We start from the raw sequence: 6331 nt of genomic DNA, 5'->3' as shown, positions 1-6331 counted from the left end.
GCTGTAGTTCCTAGACTGCCTTTGACATGCCAGCGTAATCCTCTGTCACTAAGTCAGAAACACAGACTGTTGTCGGCCATATGCTTCACAAGGAGCTGCCTGTACTTGCCAGACACAATGGTGTTCAAATGCATGATATCTGTATGGTGAAAGCTCTCACTGGGTACCTCCCTCCTTGCTGGTATTCCTGCTTCCGCCATCAGACATTTGCTGCTCATCCAGAACGCTGCCGATCATCTGAGCTACAAAATCCCTAGTCTCAGCCCTGTCACTCCCCTTCTCATCTTCTTTCATTGACTGCCTATGTCAGCTCATATCAAATTTGAAACCTTGGTGCTAGCCTACCAGGCAGCTAAAGGACCAGCTTCATTATATCTTCAAAAGGTCATCAGACTCAACATACCTACCACACCCCTCCGTTTTGCTACCTCTGGGTGACTGGTACCCCCCCCCCCCCCCTCCCCCCCCTCAATGTCCCTGCACTTCTGGGTCATGTTTCCAGTCTGTTATGGCCCCCGGAGGTGGGGTGAGTATCCCAGTGCAGTCAACACAGCAGAAACCCTGCCCATCTTCTGACACAGACAGACTCACCTCTTCAGATTGCACCATGGCTCCCCCGACCCCCTTTAAATATATGTTTTTTTTCTATTTTCTTTCCTTGAATTTCCTTTTACGTAATTTTATAGATATACCTGTGTATTCGTACCTCCTTTTGTTACAATACAAATGTTCATCTGTCAGGTTAATATTGCACTTAGTGATTATAGGACCTCTGTGCCTCGGTAATACCGCATTTCTGTAGTCCTGAGAGTAACATTGATGTTCTCCATTATGGCTTGTTGCCCTGGATAAGAACATTTTGAAAGCAGGAAAGAACATCCTGGTTTCCTCTGTTTTAAATCACATGCTGCATTTTACAAACAGTGGGAAATAAAAAATAGTTGGACATTTAGGCAGATAATATATACCTGTATATTGAGCCTCTGAAAATTCCTGAAAGGATTTTTATCTCTGGTCTGCATATTGTAATGGGTATTGGAGTCTCAGAACCGGTGAAGTTATGTATTACTTCTAGTTCGGGTCTGCGTCACTGGAATGATTTGTAGTTCTCTTGAGGGCTTAGCTGAATCTGAAAGGTATTTAAAAAACTCCTGTTCAGATCTATTTGGATGCAGTCTTTTTCCTCGTTTAGTTTTGTTTCTGGCTCTGAGTACTGCTGAAAGGTTTTCTTCACGAAATGAAGGCTCAGTGAAGGATGAGACATCCAGGTGCGAGTGTCACTCATTGCAGTGATAGACTTGAGTCCTGTGGCCCTGAGACGACCCTGCATTTCATGGTGCTGTTGGGCACTGTTGTTTGTCTCTGATGCTCCCAGGGTTTCCGCCCCACTACTGGTGCTGGTCAGCGACACCGTTTCTGGAGAGGGGATGGGGAATGGAGAATCCCACAGGTTCACTGGCATTTCAGAAGGGCAACATTTGACTGCACGCACAGATGACTCCATGCGTGATGACTCCATGTTTGGTCACAAGAAAGAACAGGAAGATGGAGATGAACAGACATGAGACAAAAGTGCTAAAGGCTCTCCCTCTGCAAGACTGTCTCAATCGTGTACACACATGACTGTCAGTGACACATCATCCAGGAATGTGACACATCAAAATTGAATGCAAATCAAACACATTTATGCCTTTATTGGCATTGTTTTTGTGTGCTTGGCCTTCATTCAACTCACATACCTCAAGGCATTGTCTTGCATAATAAGGGAACTGGGAGTTCAAATCTAGGTCCCTGTTGAGCTCAACTTTTCCCATAAAGTATTACAGACAATTGTCATTGCTGGAATCCATTTGAATTGTTCAAATGCAAACACATGTGCCACTATTCGCAAATGTCTGACAAAATGTTTTAAAATATAAAAAGAGTGATTAGAAATATATAGTGTTGTGACTGTGAAAACCCTTACATCACAGCAATTATTTATAGATTTTTCCAAATTGCATGGGGAGGGGAGTTTTGAGACCTCAGAAACTCTTAACAGGTGTCCCCCAGGGTCCTTTCTTTGGTCCCCTCTTCTCTCTCTATACCGTCTCTTGGCCATGGCCAGTCTTATCATTCCCACACTGATGACGCACAACTCTCCTCCGCATACATTGATCTTGACAATAGTATTGGCAAAAACTGAGATATTCTATTCCCCAGCTAGGTTATCTTGCCTGCTGGACCAATCCTTAACTCTGGAAGGCACCACAGTGTTGCCTTCCTCATCTACTAGCAATCTCAGAATGGTTCTGAACAAAAAACTGTCCCTCTCTGAGAACATCATGGCAGTTTTTCTTGCGTGCAGAATCTTTCTGTACAACATCTGGAGAATCTGTCCCTTCCTCAGCACCTACTCAACTCAGCTTTTAGTCCAGATCATTGGACTACTGCAATTCCGTCTAAGTCCTGTTGATTGCTGTGTTAATATTATACATGGTGATTATAATGGGTCTCCGTGCCTCCTTGGTGATACTGCATTTTAGTATTAGAGAGTAACGCTGATATTCTCCACAACTGTTTTCTGCTCTATTTTTGTGTGTTCGGCTGCTTTTAAGTTTAAGAACAGATATTTGACTGCATTATTCAAAGTGAGGGGTATAAAAATAGGGAATGCAGTCCTATGGTCTGCATTCAAGGATGCGTATAGCTTGCACATAGTCATAACGTGTGACTTTGGCACCTCAGGGTTGAGGTGCATTAACTTGTCTTAAGACATCACTGCTATGTCTCAGTGACTTCATTCCTCAAGCTCGACATTCCAGAATAAGGAAATAAATAAATAAATTTAAAAAAAACCACACTCATGGCCTGACATTGACATGTAGTCTCCAAATCTTAATATCCGTAACCGGTCCATTTGAATCCTCTCCAGCAGATTTTCATCAAAATGGATCTGGATTGGAAACATTCTTCCAGCCCCGTCTGGTATAGAGTAAATCTCTTACAGCTGTGGATTGGGTTGGCCAAGTTTCTGGTCGAGATGTCTTCCCAAAGTGACTTCATATCATTGCACTCCGTGTGTCCCATGTCAGGAGTCGGGAGGTGACAGTTGCTAACAATAGAGAATGAATGAAATGAGAGTGCCGGCCGCCTTACGGATGAGTGTAATCCAGTGCGACTCTCAAAAGCCCGCACTACGTCCTCTTTTTCTCTTCTTTGGTTTTTGAAACCAAAAAAGTGAGGTCATCAGTTTCAGCTATATATTAAACACAGCCTTGTGTTCAGAAATATTTATTATCTGTGAGTTGAAAAGGTGGAATGAGAGGGGAATGTGGGTCAAGTCAGAAAAAAAGCCTCTGCTTTTATGATTTTCATTGTCTCTGTAGTTGAAAAAACTGACCCGCAAACCGCACCATAAAAAGTTACTAACCCACGGATATTTAATATAGTATCATGTAAGAGGTCTCTTTTTGACTGTGTTCTTGTGTTTCTTAAGGGGAATGGAATTCAAGGCATGGGGATCTTCACTCCGTTTGTTGAACCGGAACAGATGTGTTTTGATGGCCCCCAAAAGTGCGTTGCAAGCTCTAATGTGAATCACTTGTGAGTCCACGTTACGGTCCGCATTACTCGCATTACTGATGCGCTTCATTAATGAAAACAGCCACAGAGAGATGGCCGTTTGGGTGGGAAGGATTTATACAACCACAAGGTCTTCACAGCTCATTCATTCTGATTAGAGAGGATATTGAATGCAGGTTATTTTTAGTCCCTTAAATTCCACGATAAGAGCTTGCATATGGGACGGCTCCCTGGTAAAGTAAATATGACCATCCTTATATTAGTGCAAATAGCCATAACCCTACAGGCATTTCCATGAACCAACAGAGGTAATGCTTAAGTTGTGATAGGGCTTTGAGGTCGTACTGAAGATGACCTGATATTTGATGTTTAGGAACGGTCCAAAATAACGGCTCAAAAAATGAAACATTAGAATCCACTAATAAGAAAGGCAGAGACATGGATAGGTCATTATTTCTGTAGAAACACTATCGCTGGATTAGTACAACTGATTATTTGATGACCAGAGGGCAGAATCTAGGAATTTCAATGCAACATCTGAAGAAACTACTTTAAAGGTATTCTAAGATGAATCCTTTGGGAGATGTTTGGAATTGTTGCAGAACTACGAAAATTGGATGCAGGCTTCTCAAGCGCAGCCATGTGTCCCCCGAAGCCTCTTCCTATAAATCCAGCAGGATTCCCACTTCCGCCCCCATCGCTCCCCCTGTGGGCGGGGGTGCTACTCCACTACTCTGGCTAAATCAGGAACGGACTGCCAGCGGCCGGCTCTCCAGATGTGACTCAGCTCTGCACCTGCTCTGTTTGTAAGACTGCTGGGAAAAAGGAGGCGGGTTGCAGAAACATCCCAGAAACCGGAACTTCCATCTACAGACCCCCGGAACTCTTCCTCCTCTGGAGGGGGATCCTCCGGGAATCAGGCGGCCCAGCCTTGCTGGCGCCGGCGGGTTCTGGTTCCCGTCCCACTCAGACGCTCGTTGTTGGAAGTGAGACGCGCTCGCTGAGTTTGGCCCGCGCGCTCCAGCAGCACGGGCAATTACACTCCGGCGGTTTCCCCTTACCTGGCAGGGGGAGAAGGAGACGCCTCATTGCTGCGGAGGATACGGGGGAAATAAAGCACGGTGTGGGCAAACCCCAGTCTCCGTCAGGCTGATCCGTTTAGCATGACGCAACAGAGTCACGCCGCTGCCACGGGCACTGGCCTTCACTCCCAAACCGCAGCGCTGGAGTCAGATTGTTCGCTTGAGGGTCAGCTTACTGGGGCGTTTTCTTCGGCGCCTTTGTTTCTGACTGGCGGCTCTCGTTCGGCACTTGGACGCCGTTTCCTGCCTAGCCGAACACAATACAAGGCATTATCAAGGAAAGAAACGGGGGGGGGGGGGGGGAAGCAAGCAGAGTGCTGAGTCGCTCAACTGTAGCTCGCACCACACTCCCATAATTGTTCTAGGATGGGATCAGGTTTGCAGTGCGATTCCATATCTGCGCTCTCTACAGGTGATGGATGGTGGGACTGTAGAGGAAAGGGGGAAGGGTCCCTTGCCTGGTGCTAGATGGCATCACTCTGGGGTTGCAGGCGTTTGGGTTGAATAGGCTGGTACCAGCAGAGTAACCAGGAACCCGGGCCTCTGCTATAGCTCACAGTAAAGCCTCCTCCTTGTTGGGCCAGTGGGTAGTGGCTGGTTCCAGAACATGGCCGTTGTCATGGTAAAACCATTTACTGTCCATTTTATAAGGTTATATACCACAGGTGTCCTCCTTGGGTCATGTGAGATTAGTCTTAGCATGGCGGTGACACATTTTATCTTAGGTTACATTAATATTTGTGAGAAAAGCATGGCATAAATGGGCCCAGGAGCGCTGACGCCACAGAGTCCAGTCATAGAGAGAGGTGGTGGTGCCTGGAAGACGGCATGAAGCTTGTCATTAGGCCAATATGAAACGCTACTCTGGTTTAGGAAGCAGACAAGGCGCCTGACTGCGTAACAGCAGTAACCTACGAAGGCTTTTATTAGGAAGAGAGGTTCTGTGTCCACTGGTTTAAGCCATAGGCTGCTCAACTGTTGTACAGCCATCAGGGAACTTCAAGAGGTTGCAAATGCAGCTCCCAGATGGGACACTAAACTGAATTGCTTAAGGATATATACAATTATAGAAATACACAGCATGTTAAATGCTGAGCAGAGGTAGCCACATATTTTAAGAAATTTCTAACAGTATCAGTGCCAAGTTAACTGGGATAAGCAACCAGACCAATGTATTCTTTGTGAAGAGAAACCATACGAGTGCCAAGTTTTGTAACTGTTTATTATTCTTTTTATTGTTACCAAGAGAACACTGAAGATGAACATATCTCAACACTGACTTCACTCCTACTGTTTGATAGGGTTACAACAGAGGCACCTACACAGCTGTTTGGGGGAAAAGACAGGAGGGTAAGAGTAGAGTGAGAAATATGTGTATGCGGGCGATGTGCCCTCTCTTAAAAAGATCCTCTGTGGGTTTGCACATTATGTTCATGATCAGGCATTCTGGAACAAAGTTACGGTGGCACCCTTGTCTGGTGAACGGGGTGGATCCTGTTGAATTCTGGGAATAATGATGGTGGACCCATTAAATATGAGAGTTTAGTTTACAGGACATGGACGGAAGCTACAGTTTTGTAATCCAGAGTAGTGTAAGTATTCTAGTGTGTAAATACGTTTGTTTTGTGCCAAGACGCTCTTGCACTCAACAAATCCCCGCAATATAAGAAGTTTCAAGAGGTTTC

Source organism: Anguilla rostrata, chromosome 5 (genome assembly GCF_018555375.3).
Source record: "Anguilla rostrata isolate EN2019 chromosome 5, ASM1855537v3, whole genome shotgun sequence".
NCBI lineage: Eukaryota > Metazoa > Chordata > Actinopteri > Anguilliformes > Anguillidae > Anguilla > Anguilla rostrata.
This window is presented reverse-complemented; position numbering follows the sequence as displayed.